At 39.1% G+C, this 14,355-nt stretch overlaps 1 protein-coding gene across 1 annotated transcript in view; it reads left to right on the top strand.

Annotated features, from left to right (window-relative positions):
* Positions 1-14,355, top strand: part of NXPH2 (neurexophilin 2) — a 142,649-nt gene that overhangs the window by 80,585 nt on the left and 47,709 nt on the right. The gene's annotated exons all lie outside the window — the stretch shown is intronic.

Genomic DNA, 14,355 nt, shown 5'->3' with positions numbered 1-14,355 from the left:
CCTTAGTCTTCAAGGTGACATCTTTGCTCTTCAACACTTGAAAGAGGTCCTTTGCAGCAGATTTACCCAATGCAATGTGTCTTTTGACTTCTCGACTGCTGCTTCCATGGCTGTTGATTGTGGATCCAAGGAAAATGAAATTATTATATTATTATTAATTATATTATTATTATACATGCATTGTTATGTGACCCTAGTTGCTCTCCCTATAATGTGACAGCACACTCCTCCTCTCCACCCGGCATTTCCTGTGTCCATTCAACCCGCTTCTGTCCCCTTCTACCTTCTCATCTAGCCTCTGGACAGGCGCTGCCCACTGCACCCTCCTCACCAGTATCATTTTATGATTTATTGTCCAGTCAAATCTTTGAAGAGTTGGCTTCGGGAATAATTTTAGTTTTGGGCTAACAGAGACTCCAGGGCCATGTCTTCTAGGGTCCCTCTGGTCTCTGTCAGACCATTAAGTCTAGTCTTTTTACTGTAATTTGAGTTCTCCACCCCACTTTTCTCCTGCTCCATCAGAGACTCTCTGTTTTGTTCCCTGTCAAGACAGTCATTGGTGGTTGCCAGGTACCACCTGCTTCTTCTGGCCTCAGGCTGATGGAGTCTCTGGTTTATGTGGCCCTTTTTGTTTTTTAGCCTAATATTTTCCTTGTGTCTTTGTTGTTCTTCACTCTCCTTTGCTGTAGGTGGGTTGGGACCAATTGATGTATCTTAGATGGCCACTTGCTAGCTTTTAAGACCCCAGATGTCACTCACCAAAGTGGGATGCAGAACATTTTCTTAATGAACTTTGTTATGCCAATTGACCTAGATGTAACCTGAAACCATGGTCTCCAGACCCCTACTCCTGCTACTCTGTCCCTCGAAGTGTTTGATTGTATTCAGGAAACTTCTTAGTTTTTGGTTTAGTCTTGTTGTGCTGACTTCCACTGTATTGTGTGTTGTCCTTCCCTTCACCCAAAATAATTCTTGTCTACTATCTAGTTAGTGAATACCCCTCTCCTGCCCTCTCTACCCTAGTAACCATTGAAGAATGTTTTCTTCTGTGTTTAAACCTTTTCTTGAGTTCTTATAATAGTGGTCTCATACAATATTTGCCCTTTTTCTGCTGACTAATTTCACTCAGCATAATGCCTTCCAGATTCCTCCATGTTATGAGATGTTTCACAGATTCATCATTGTTCTTTGTCGTTACATAGTATTCCATTGTGTGAATACAACAATTTGTTTATCCGTTCATTTGTTGATGGGCACCTAGATTATTTCCAGCTTTTTGCTATTGTAAACAGTGCTGCAGTGAACATGGGTGTGCATATATCTATTTGTGTGAGGGCTCTTATTTCTCTGGTATATATTCCAAGGAATGGGATTGCTGGTGTGGCATTTTTTTTTAAAGGATCAAGTACTTAAAGACACCTTCCAATGAATCCAGATTTTTCTAGAATTTTTACGTTGTCCCCGTTTTTTCTTTGACAGTTTTCTTACTCTCACTTATTTCAACAGCAATTGTTTATAAGACTCATCTGCAACAAGGATTTCCAGGCATTCAACTTAATTTTCATATAGATGATAACTTTCTCATTTCACTCATTTTATCAGCTTACGTAACATTTTATTAAATATATAATTAAAATGACAAATATAAATGGCATAAGTAGGCCAGGGACAAATAGCTGTCTTGCATACAACTCAGCAGAAGTATATAGATACTAGAGAATGGCCTGCTGGCTGTGAGCCTTGAGTGTGCTGTGGACATTTGTTAGATCCAGAGAGCACTGGCTGATCTAGTCAGCTGGTTAGCAGGCTTAGTAACCAATTGCTTTGACGTTTCTGCAGAATGTTATCTTAACGTAGTTGATAACTCTGCCACTTTCTAGCTTACTCTTAAGCCTCAGTTTCCTCATTTGTAAATATGGATTGTTTGTGTTAGTTGTCACCGAGTCAAAAAATAATACTTACCTCACAGGGTTGTCATGAAGTCTGAGATAACAGGGTCTATGGCACAGAGAAAATTCTCAGCAAACTTCAGTTATTATTTTACTAATACACACAGTCTGCCCTGTAATGGTTAGACAAGGAAATTTTCACCTGTGTGTTACATAAGACTGTAGAAAAAGAATCCTGGTTTTCTGCTCTCCACCCCTCAGAGATTTTAATTAAGCTCTTAAACATTTCTGGAATTAGTTAATGCCATTACATTTTATGGGCAGTACAAAGAAACTGGAATCACAATCAGAGTAAAGTCACCAGGAAGGTTACGAGAAATGAAAGATGGTTTATGATTGAAGGAAGTAGAGGCATTTATTCTGAGGAAGGGCAGACTCAGTCATATGAATGTCTTCAATTATTTGAAAGATTGTTGTCTAGGAAAAATCACTGAGCTTGTTCTGTAAGACTTTAGAGAGAGAAAGACCCGGAACCACTAAATAAAGCTGTGTTGTTGTTAGTTGCCGTCGAGTCAATTCAGACTTATGGCGGCCCCATGTGTAGCGTAGAACTGCTCAATAAGGTTTTTAAGGCCGTGACCTTTCAGGACAGATGACCAGGGCTTATTTCCAAGGTGCCTCTGGATGGGTTTGAACCGCCAGTCTTTAGGTTAGTCCAGCACTTAAACATTGTGCCACCCAGAGACTCCAAATAAAGCTTTAGGCAAATTTCAGCTTAGGAGAAGTGTGAATTGTAACAGGAAGTTTAAAGATGAAATAGCTTCCCGTGGGAAGTAGTTGGCTGCTTGTCACTGGACATGTTTAAACACATCCAGAATGACCGACTTGGCAGTGATGGTGTAGAACAAATTCAAGACACTGTGGGGAATTCTATTAAGTAATGGCAACTTTGTTCCAGGAGTTCTGAAACTTGGTGAATTATAATGTTAATTCAGGGAAATCAATTATCAAGGAAAATCTACTAAGAAGAATTAGATAGGAGAGAACCTTTGGGACTCTGTAACTGCCAAATTAAGGACAGTCTTAAATGGGATTGGCTGATCTTACCTAAAAAAAGCACATTTTCTCTTTAAAGGAATGTCTGAAATCTAAGACCTCTAAAAAATATATATATTTTATCAGAGACTGTCTTTTGGGATAAGAATTCCATTTCTCTATTCAAAGCCAAAGAAGAAACAAAGATTTTATTAATATTATTTTCTGGAATAAGATTATTTTACCTATTACATGAAGATTTGTTATATGGATTTCAGACGACTTACAGACCGGAAAGTGAATATATAAGAATGATAATGCTTAATAATCCTTATGTCAAAAACCACAAAAATATGTTGATGGATCCCACCCTGTTGAATAAAATCAACTCGATATAGTTACAGTTCTCAGAGTATAGAAATTTTATTACATAAACATCCCTTTATTTTGGTATTAGGGGATAAGAGTGTACTGCAGTAGACTTAATACTAGATAGCTGTCACATTTTGAGAAATAGAAATTGAGCCCCAGGATTTCTTTGATCCATTCCACTATGGGGTTTCATGCTACTGCATGTCCAGTGTCTACCTATAGATTTCCAATTCAGAATCTCTTTAAAACATGTCTATATGGAGGAAGAAAATATCTCCGCTTACATGCGGCTACATCTATCAAATGTATTCAGGCTTCTCCACTGAGTGAGCCACATCATTTGGACCCTCTGACATGAAAGGCGGGTCTTCAGCTAGTACCGGTATAAAAACATTGCTTGTTGATATCTTGCTTTTGTCTGACGAATGGATGCTGCCCAGCTTCCACTCTGATTGGTTAATACCTGCTTGGAACCAGTTGGTAGGTATATTTAATATCACTTCATTAGAGTCACCCTCCACATTTAATTTAACCTGGGCATCGTGACATTTTAGAAGATTTCTAGTTCTGTGCTTCTCAAACCACCTTTGCAAAATACCAGGCTATTGGTTTTGTTTTATTTTCGTTATTTTTTTAAGTTCCAGTTGGTCACAGATTGATACTTTTTGCAAAATGTAAAACTTCGTAAAATCACGTTTGGATGTTGTTGCAATGTCTAATTACTTATAAAAGTATCTAGGCAGTTACCCTCACTTTCTGTATTGATCTTGACCCATAACAGTTTGTGGAGCAGGACAGTCTGCAGACCATACTTTAAGGAGCATGGCTCTCAGTAATTCAAAGACAAATGATGAACCATAGGCATAGGGAGCCTAGGTTGTCTGTCAGTTCTTGCCTTCCATGTCACTTTTTACAGGTTGTTATGGATTGAATTATGTTCCCAAAAATTGGTGTCAACTTGTCTAGCCCATGATTCCCACTATTGTGTGGTTGTCTACCATTTTGTCATCTGAAGTGATTATCCTACGTGTTGTAAATCCTAACCTCTGTGATGTTAATGAGACAGGATTAGAGGCAGTTATGTTAACGAGGCAGGACTCAGTCTAAAGGATTAGGTTGTATCTTGAGGCAGTCTCTTTTGAGATATAAAAGAAAGAATTGAGAAGAGAGGGAAGGGATCTGATCCCACCAAGAAAGAAGTACGTGAAGCGGAGCATGTCCTTTGGACCTGGGGTCCCTGTGCTGAGAAGCTCCCAGACCAGGGGAAGATCGATGACAAAGACCTTCTCCCAGAACCAACAGAGAAAGATCTTTTGCCAGGAGCTGGTGCCCTGAATTCAGACTTCTAGCCTCCTGGACTGTGAGGTAATAGATAACTAAGACACATATCTACTTGTATTTTATACTTTGATGGCCTGAAGACACTTTTTAGTCAAGACCCCTGGCATGTACTTTGAGAGTATACAATAGCACATAGGTAAATGTTAAACTAAACCTTTATAAATATGCTATATGCCAGGCATTGTCCAAGGCTCTGAGGGGCACAACATGACTAAGATCAAGGGTTTGCCCTCAGTAGACTCACATTCAGGTACAGGAAAGGGAAAGATAATTAGCTTGCATTCAGACAATTAACAATGCAGTTTGGCAAGTACTCTAATCTGGGCTGTTGTAGGAAACACCTGTAGCTCCCGGTACTTCCATAAGCTTGGAATTGGGGCATAACCATCTATATATTTTTAGAAGGCTCCCTTAAGTCATCTCATTAAAGAATAAGTAGGAACACACAGAACAAACATATAATGTTTCTCTATTAGGATGCTGTTTGGCATACTTTTTTTTTCCCTAAATTTTATTTGTTTTGTTGTTGACAATATACACCATAAAACCTACACCAATTCAACAGTTTCTATACATACAATTTAGTGACATTGACTACATTCTTCAGGTTGTGCAACCATTCCCACCCTCCTATTTTGAGTTGTTCCTCCTTCATTAAGGGAGGATCTTTGCCCCCTAAGGTTCTTATCTAATCATTTGAGTTGCTGTTGTTTTAAGTTTTAGTTTTAAGATGACTTCAGGGCATATTTTTGTTTTAATGTTTAAAGATTACCTCAGGCAATAGTTTCAGGGTTCATCCACCCTCCATGGTTCCAGAAAGTCTAGAGTCCCTGAGAATATGAAATTCTGTTCTACATTTTCCTCTTTTTGATCAGAATTCTTCGATAGAATCTTTGATCAAAATGTTCAGAAATGGCAGCTGGGAACCATCCAGTTCTTCTGGTCTCATGGCAGTTGTTCATGGAGGCAATTAGCCATACATTCCATATCTTCCTCCTATTTCTGACTTTCCTTCTTCCTCTGTTGCCCCAGGTGAATAGAAACCAATTACTGTGACTCGGGTGGCTGTTTGAAAGCTTTTAAGACCCCAGGCACTACACAACAAAGTAAGAGGTAGAACAGAAGCACTAAACATGTTACTAGGCTAGTTAACTGGGATGTCCCATGAAATCATGACCCTAAACCTCCAAATCGAGGAACCAAATCCCATGAGGTATACGGTTGAACATAAGCAGCCTCAACAGCTACTCTTTCTGTTGTTGTTGTGGTAAATATATCTATCACACAACTTTTATCAATTCATCTTTTTACAGGTGTACAACTTATTGACAGCAATTAAAATAATGAGCTGTTTAACCCTACTCTTAATGAACGCAATTTTTCTGTCACTGTTAACCCCTCTTTTTCCCCTCTCTCTTGCTCCTGGTAACCACTAATAAACTTTGGTCTCTATCTTGTCTTTTTATATAAATGAGGACATAAAATATTTGTCCTTTCGTGACTGGCTTATTTTGCTCAGCATAATGTCTTCAAGCTCCATCCATACTGTAGGGTGTATGAAGACTTCGTTTCTCCTATTGGCTGAGTAGTACTCCATTGTATGTATATACCACATTTTTGTTTAAACCTTCATCTATTGATGGGCATTTAGGCTGTTTCCATCTTTTGGCTATCGTGCATAGTGCTACAATGAACATTGGTGTAGAAGTCTGTCTTTGAGTTTCTGCTTTCAAGCCTTTTAAGTATATACTTAGGAGTGGAATTGCTGGGTCATACCTATGGTAGTTCTGGAACTTTGGAGGCACAGTGGTTAAGTGTTGGACTGCTAACTGCAAGGCTGGCAGTTCAAACCCACCATCCAGTCCATGGGAGAAAGACGTGGCAATCTGCTTCTGTAAAGATTACAGCCTTAGAAACCCTATGGGACAGTTCTACTCTGTCCGTTAGTGTTGGTATGAGTTGAAATCAGTGCCGTGGCAATGGGTTTTGGTTTTTAGATGGTAGTTCTATTGTTAGTTTTTTGAGGAACTGCCACACTGTTTTCCACAACAGCTGTACCATTTTGCATTCCCATCAGCAATGGATAAGAGTTCTAATTTCCCCACATCCTCACCAGCATTTGTTATTTTCTGTTTTGTTTTATCTTAGCCATCCTCCATTAACCAGTTGCTGTCAAGTCAATTTTGACTCATATTGACCCTATAGGACAAGTAGAACTGCCCCATAGAGTTTCCAACGAGTGCCCAGTGGATTTGAACTGCCATCCTAGTGGGAGTGAAATGGTATCTCGTTGTGGTTTTGATTTGCATCTCTCTGATGGCTAATAATGTTGAGCATCTTTTCATGTGTTTGGTGTCCGTTTGGATGTCCTCTTTGGAGAAATGTCTCTTCAGGTATTTTGCCCATTTTATAATTGGGTAATACATCTTTTTTGTTGTTAAGTTGTCCAATTTTTGTATATATTTTGGTTATTAGATTCTTATCAGATATATGGTTTCTGAAGATATTTTTGCTGTCATGGATTGAATTATGTCCCCCAAAAGCATCTGTCAACTTGGCTAGGTCACGATTCCCAGTATTGTATGATTGTCTACCAATTTGTGATTTCCCTGTGTGTTGTAAATCCTATCACTATGATATAATGAAATGGATTATTGGCAATTATATTGATGAGATACACGAGATTAGGTAATGTTTTAAGCCAATCTCTTTTGAGATATAAAAGAGAGAAGCAAGCAGAGAGACATGGAGACCTTACACCACCGAGAAAGCAGTACAGGGAGCAGAGCATGTCTTTTGGACTTGAGATTCCTGTGCTGAGATGCTCCCAGACCAAGGGAAGACTGATGGTATCGCAAGGACCTTCCTCTAGAGCTGACAGAGAGAGAAGGCCTTCCCCTGGAGCTGATGCCCTGAATCTGGACTTCTAGCCTACTGGACTGTGAGAGAATACCCTTCTGTTTGCTGAAGCCGTCCACCTGTGGTATTTCTGTTATAGCAGCACTAGATGACCAAGACACTCACAGTCTTTTCACTTTTATTGATAAAGTCTTTTGATGAATAAATGATTTACTTTTTATGAGGTCCCATTTATTTATTTTGTCTTTTGCTGTATGTGCTTTTGTTATATTAGATAATCTATTGTTGAAAGTTAGACCTGACAGCCTTTCCCCTGCTTGTTCTTCTAAGAATTTTATGGTTTTAGTTTGCACATTTAGGTCCTTAATCTATTTTCAATTTTTTTGTGTGTATTGTTCGGCATGAATCCTGTTTTGTTTTTCTGCATGTAGAATGCAATTTTCCCAGCACCATTTATTGAAAAGACTCGTCTTTCCCCATTGAATGGACTTAACACCCTTGTCAAAAATCAGTTGGCCGTAGATGTATGGGTTTATTTCTGGACTCCTGATTCTATTTCATTGATCTGTGTGTCTGTTGTTATATCAGTACGAGACTGTTTTGATTACTGTAGCTGTATCGTATGTTTTAAAATCAGGAAGTGTGAATCCTCAGCCATTGTTCTCTTTCAGCATTGTTTTAGCTATTCGGGACTTCTTGTCATTCAATATAAAGTTGAGGATTGGTTTTTCTATTTCTGTAAAGAAGATCTGTTGGAATTTTGGTTGGAATTGTGCTGAATCTATAGATCAGTTTGGGTAGTTCTGACACCTTAACAACATTAAGTCTTCCAGCCCATGAACATGAAACACCTTCCCATTTATTTAAGTCTTCTTTAGTTACTTTTAGCAGTGTTTTATAGTTTTCATTGTATAAGTTCTTCACGTCCATGATTAATTTATTCCTAGGTATTTTTTTCTCTTAGATGTTATTGTAAATGGAATTGTTTCCCTAAGTTCCCTTTCAGATTTTTCATTGCTGGTGCATAGCAATCCCATGATTTTTGTTCATTGAACTTGTACTCTGAAACTTACCTAAATTTCTCTATTGGCTCCAGAAGTTTTCTTGTGGATTCTGGGATTTGCTATATATAGGATCATATTATCCATGAATAGAGATAATTAACTTCTTCTATTCCAATCTGGATACTTTTTGTTTCTTTTTCTTGTCTTATTGCTCTGACTGAGACTTCTATACAATATTGAATACAAGTGGTGAGAGCAGGACCCTTGTCTTGCATCAGATTTCAAGGGGAAAGCTCTCAGTCTTTCTCCATTAAGTATAAGGTTGGCTTTTCATATATGCCCTGCATCATATTGAGGGATTTCCCTTCCTTTCCACTCTTCTTTAGAGTTTTCATCAATAAAGGCTGTTGGATTTTATCAAATGCTTTTTCTGCATCTGTAGGGGTGATCATGTGGCTCTTATCCTTTGTTCTATTTATTTGGTGTATTACGTTGATTGATTTTATAATGTTGAACCATCCCTGCATTCCTGGAATAAATCCTACTTGGTCATGGTGTATGACTCTTTTAATATGCTGTTGGATTCTGTTTGCTAGAATTTTGTTGAGAATTTTTGCATATATATTCATAAGAGATACTGGCCTATAGCTTTCTTTTCTTGTAGTGTCTTTGTCTGCTTTGGGTATCATGGTTATGGTTGCTTCACAGAATGAATCAGGGAGCATTCCCTCCTTCTCTGTCCTTCGGAAGAGCTTAAACTATATTGGTGTTGATTCTTCTCTAAATGTTTGGTAGAATTACCCAGTGAAGCCATCTGGTCCAGGACTTTTTTCGTTAGGAGGTTTTTGATTACTGAATTGATCTCTTTACTTGTTATAAGTCTGTTGAGACTTTCTATTTCTTCTTGAGCCAGTTTGCCTAGGTTGTATGCTTCTACAAATCTATCCCTTTGTCTTAAGTTATCCAGTTTGTTACCATACAGCTGTTCATAATATTCTGTCATAGCCAGGCACTCCTTGGAAACTCTATGGGGCAGTTCTACTCTGTCCTACAGGGTCGCTATGAGTCGGAATCGACTTGACGGCACTGGGTTTTTTTTTTTTGTTTTTTTAGTTCTCTTTACTTCTATTGGGTCAATTGTAATATCCTCTCTTTCATTTTTTATTTTGGTTATTTACATCTTTTCTTTTTTTTTTCTTTGCAAGTCTAGCTAAAGGTTTGTCAAATTTATTGATCTTTTCAAAGAAAAAACTCCTGGTTTTGTTTCTCTCTATTGGTTTTCTGATTTCAATTTTATTTGTTTCTGTTCTGATCTTTGTTATTTCCTTTCTTCTGGTAGGCTTAGACTTAGCCTGCTCTTCTCTTTCTAGCTTCTGGAGTTCTCGAGTTATCCTGTTAATTTGAGGTCTTCTCTTTTTTTATGTAGTCATTTATTGCTGCAAGTTTCCCTCTGAGTACTGCCTTCGTTGCATCCGTTAAGTTTTGGTATGTTGTGCTTTCATTTTGATTTGATTCTAAGAAATTCCTGATTTCTCTTTTGATTTCTTCTTTACCCATTGGTAGTTTAATAGTGTGTTGTTTAATTTCCATGTGTGTTTTTTTTATTTTATTTTCCATACGTGTGTTTTACAGGATTTTTTCTGTTATTGATTTCTAGCTTCATTCCTTTGGCATACTTTTAATAATAGCTGGGTCACCATGCTAAACAAACCAAAACTAACCCAGTTGCCGTCCAGTTAATTCTGACTCACAGCGACCCCATGTGTGTCAGAATGAAAATGTGCTCCATAAGGTTTTCAATGGATGATTTTTCAAAAGTAGGTTGCCACGCCTTTCTTCCGAGGTGCCTCATGGAAGACTCACGCTTTCAGCCTTTTGTTTAGCAACCAAGCAAGTTAACCATTTGCACCATCCAGGGACTCCATCACCTTGCTAAATATCCACGAAAAGTTCATAAAAAATCACTGCCATGTGTGTTTCATTTTATTGGTCCAATCTCTGATACCTTGTAACTGAAGTGGAGTCCTTGGGACTACCTTTAAAACAGAAAAGTAACATTAAACATTGTTTTCAGTTAAAATTTGGCACGGTTAGATTCTGTGCAAGGTTTTAGTGATACTCCACTCAGGCACCTTCTGGGTTTGCAAGATAATGACACCCAGGATCATGTTTTGGTTGTACTCAAGTGGCTGGAAATAGTTTAATGTGGCATCTCTGTCTTTATAAGGCACTGGGGACTTATTATTTTAATCCGTGTACAGCCAGATTTATCTCTTTGAACATCTGTCAGCTGTGCTTTGTCTTGAAATTGGTAGTGATGCCATAGCTGATGTTTCAAAGCAGCTGGGAGATGTTCGTTAGTTAGACCCCCAGAGGGTGTATAGCTGTAATATTTTCTTTTACTAATGGGCTCTGAAGCATTAAATATTATGCATCCAAAATCTACAGAAAATCTTGATTTTTTATTTCTCAGCTTCAAGACTTGAAGCATTAGTTTTTTCTCAGATAGCTAAATTATTAATAACCCAATTCTTTGGTCCTAAAGATATAACAGAAGAACTGAACTTCAAGTTCTTGGGTTAAATGTTTGTTATTTAACACGGGGGAGAGGGCAGGGCCCCTTTCCAACACATACTAGTAAAAGCTAAAGCACTATTTTCCTTAAATGAATTCCAAATTAATTTGTCAATAGAACATCCCTTGATTTAGTTCTCATTAAGCACGATTTGCTTTATTTGCGTCTTTTTACACTCAGAGTAGAGCAGAGCTTCCTTGCGACCTTCCTAAACTTCACTAGTCTTCCCTTTGCTTTGGACAGTGTTAAAGCTCTCACTTGCTGCTCAAAGCTTTAAGGATCTTTTACCTTTTTTTTTTTTTAGAACCTGGAGATTTCTCATATGTAGACAAAGGCAGCAACATTTTACACTCTATTTGAAGTATCAAGTATTCTCTGTTAAAAAAAATTAGTCTGCCCCTCTGGCCTCATTTGTTACCGTGCCTTAAATTTCCGTCATTAATTTTTTTTTTCTTTAGGTTAATTTATCAGACTTTTTGAGGGGAGAGGGTAGGGTTGGAAGGCAACTCATGAAAAATTTTAAATCTTTTCAGTTTCTGGTAGTGAGTACTATGAGTAGGAGACATGAGATGCTAAGATGCTATGGGCCAACTTAATCATTTTATTTAAGCTAGGTCCTGCGTCTGGGCTATACTAAGAGAGAAAGAAACAGCCTCTAGAAAATGGTAAAGCAGACCTGTTGTGGAGAGGGGGCAGGGGTCGTTCAGTGGTAGAGCTCTCACCTTCCATGCAGAAGACCCGGGTTCGATTGCTGGCTGATGCACCTCATGTGCAGTGTCACCCATCTGTCACTGAAGGCTTGCGTGTTGCTGAACAGGTTTCAGTAGAGCTTCCAGGCTAAGATGGACTAGGAAGAAAGGCCTGGTGACCTGTTTCTCCAAATCAGCCAATGACCACGTTATGAATCACAACATTCTGATCCTGTTGTATGTGGGGTTGCCATGAGTCAGGCTGACTCGACTGCAGCTAATAACAACAGCAGCAACATGTAGAATTCTCCCAGCATTCCTGCACACTTGCCTTGCCCTAAGCCAGAGTAGCAGTACCTCTCCACCTCCCCTGTCCTGTGCTGGACAGCCCTGAGGACCTGCACCCATAACAAAAGCTTTGCACATGCCTGTGTGTGGTATTCAGGCAATAGTCAAAAAAGCAAAATGTTTTCTATTGAATTTCCCAAAGGACCATAAGACAGATTCTGTAAGCAGGCCAGAGGCCTCGGGTGAGTGAGGTGAGTTTCTGTAGCATATGAATGACACTGCTTTAGAATTTGTACTATAACTCTAGGCCATGAGCTCTTTGAAGGAAGAGTTCATATCTTATTCATCTCTGTATCTGTATGAAATATTGAAAAGCAGTGTCACATAATAGAAAAGACCCAGAGTGGAGTTAGACAGGAGTCCCTGGGTGCTGCAAACAGTTGATGTGCTTGGCTGCTAGCTAGCCAAAGTTGGAGGTTTGAATCCACCCAAAGGCACCTCAGAAGAAAGGCCTAGAGATATACTTCTGAAAAATACAGCATCAAAAATCCTATGGAGCACAGTTCTACTCTGGCACACATGAGGTGCCCTGAGTTTGAGTCAGAATCTACTGGACAGCACCTGTTTTTTATGAGTTTAACAACCGGGGTTGGAAACTCAGAAATTGTGATCCCCCAAGTCTCGGTTCCCTAATCTTTACGGTACAGATAATATCCACCTTACCCAAAGGCCAAATCACCAAGCACATAATAGACTTTCAGTAAATTGTTGTTGTTATTAGGTGCTGTCAAGTTGGTTCCGACTCATAGTGACCCTGTGTACAACAGAAGGAAACACCGCATGGTCCTGGTCCATCCTCACAATCATTGCTATGTTTGAACCCATTGTTGCAGCCACTGTGTCAATCGATCTCATTGAGGGTCTTCCTCTTTTTCACTGACCCTCTACTTTACCAAGCATGGTGTCCTTCTCCAGGGACTGGTCCCTCCTAATAACATGTCCAAAGTACGTGAGATGAAGTCTCGTCATCCTCGTGTCCAAGGAGAATTCTGGCTGTACTTCTTCCAGGACCGATTTGTTCATTCTTCCGGCAGCCCGTGGTATATTCAATATTCTTCACCAACACCGTTTTTTTAATTCAAAGGTATCAATGCTTCTTCAGTCTTCCTAATTCGTTGTCCAGCTTTCGCGTGCATGTGAGGCGATTGAAATCATTCAATAAAGAATTCTTCCTCTTAATCTCCTCTCCTGCCGTGCCTCGTGGGCAGTGGTGCCCAGAACACATTGCTGCTCCTCCGCTCCAGGATGCGGTTTTTCTACCCTCACTGTCTTCCTCTTTCCATCTTTTTATTCCTATTCTTTTTAAAACCCTTTCTGTTTTCCTAAGGTGGATTTTTTTATTCTTTCTTGAATATTAATAGTTTAAGTCTGATAATCTTAACTCAGACCTGCCAAAGGACATTCTCTAGGCGGGTTAGTGTCACCCCAGCCTGAAGAGATCGTCCACTTCTGTCATAAAACAAGTAATAATCCACACACACCCCTATCCCCACCCACTTGGGCAGGCAGATTGCAAATTCATTTGGAATTAGATTAGCTATTGCACAGTTAAAATCCTCACAATTTGACAACAGGACTGTGACCTGATGTGCTTCCAATTTGATTGCTTTTGCTTTTTCCCCCCAGAAGGTATTATGGTGAATAGTTTTACAACGGAGTCTATTTACCATATTTACAATTCTTCCTGCCTGCCTTTGTTACACGTTTCTTAAAACACGTTCTCTACATCTCTTTGAAACTGCCTTCATTCCAGTGCCACAGTAACTCTGGCTGGAGGCTCTGGGGGATGAGAACAGATGTGAAATTCTCCTGCAGTTAGAAGATACCGGCGCCACAGTGGATCAACCACCGATATGAACCAACAGATAATTACAGTTTAAAATTAGTATTTTAATGAACCAATCTTAGCAAATGTAAAGTGAAATCTCCCAGGCATTCAAGGCATAAGCAGGAGGGAGGACATTAACTAAAAAGCCCAACAGACGGATGGTCAGCGGGTGCTGGTCTGATGTGGAGTTGAATGTTGCAGATTTTATGTGCTGCAAAGGAGGTGAGGAGGGGGGAGCCCTTATTTAAAGGTGAACAGAAATGCCTAAAGGGCCATGTCAAATTCTAATCAATCATATATCTGCTGCTTCAATCCAAGAACCTCAAATTAAATTTCAGTGCAAAACATGGGGAAAAATTCTTTATTTAAACCTAATGTCGAGGCTCTCTTTTTCCCTCTCAGAAATTAATGGTGT

Source organism: Elephas maximus, chromosome 6, assembly GCF_024166365.1.
Source record: "Elephas maximus indicus isolate mEleMax1 chromosome 6, mEleMax1 primary haplotype, whole genome shotgun sequence".
Lineage (NCBI taxonomy): Eukaryota > Metazoa > Chordata > Mammalia > Proboscidea > Elephantidae > Elephas > Elephas maximus.
Note: the sequence above shows the minus strand (reverse complement) of the source record. Positions and strands in the feature narration are given on the sequence as shown.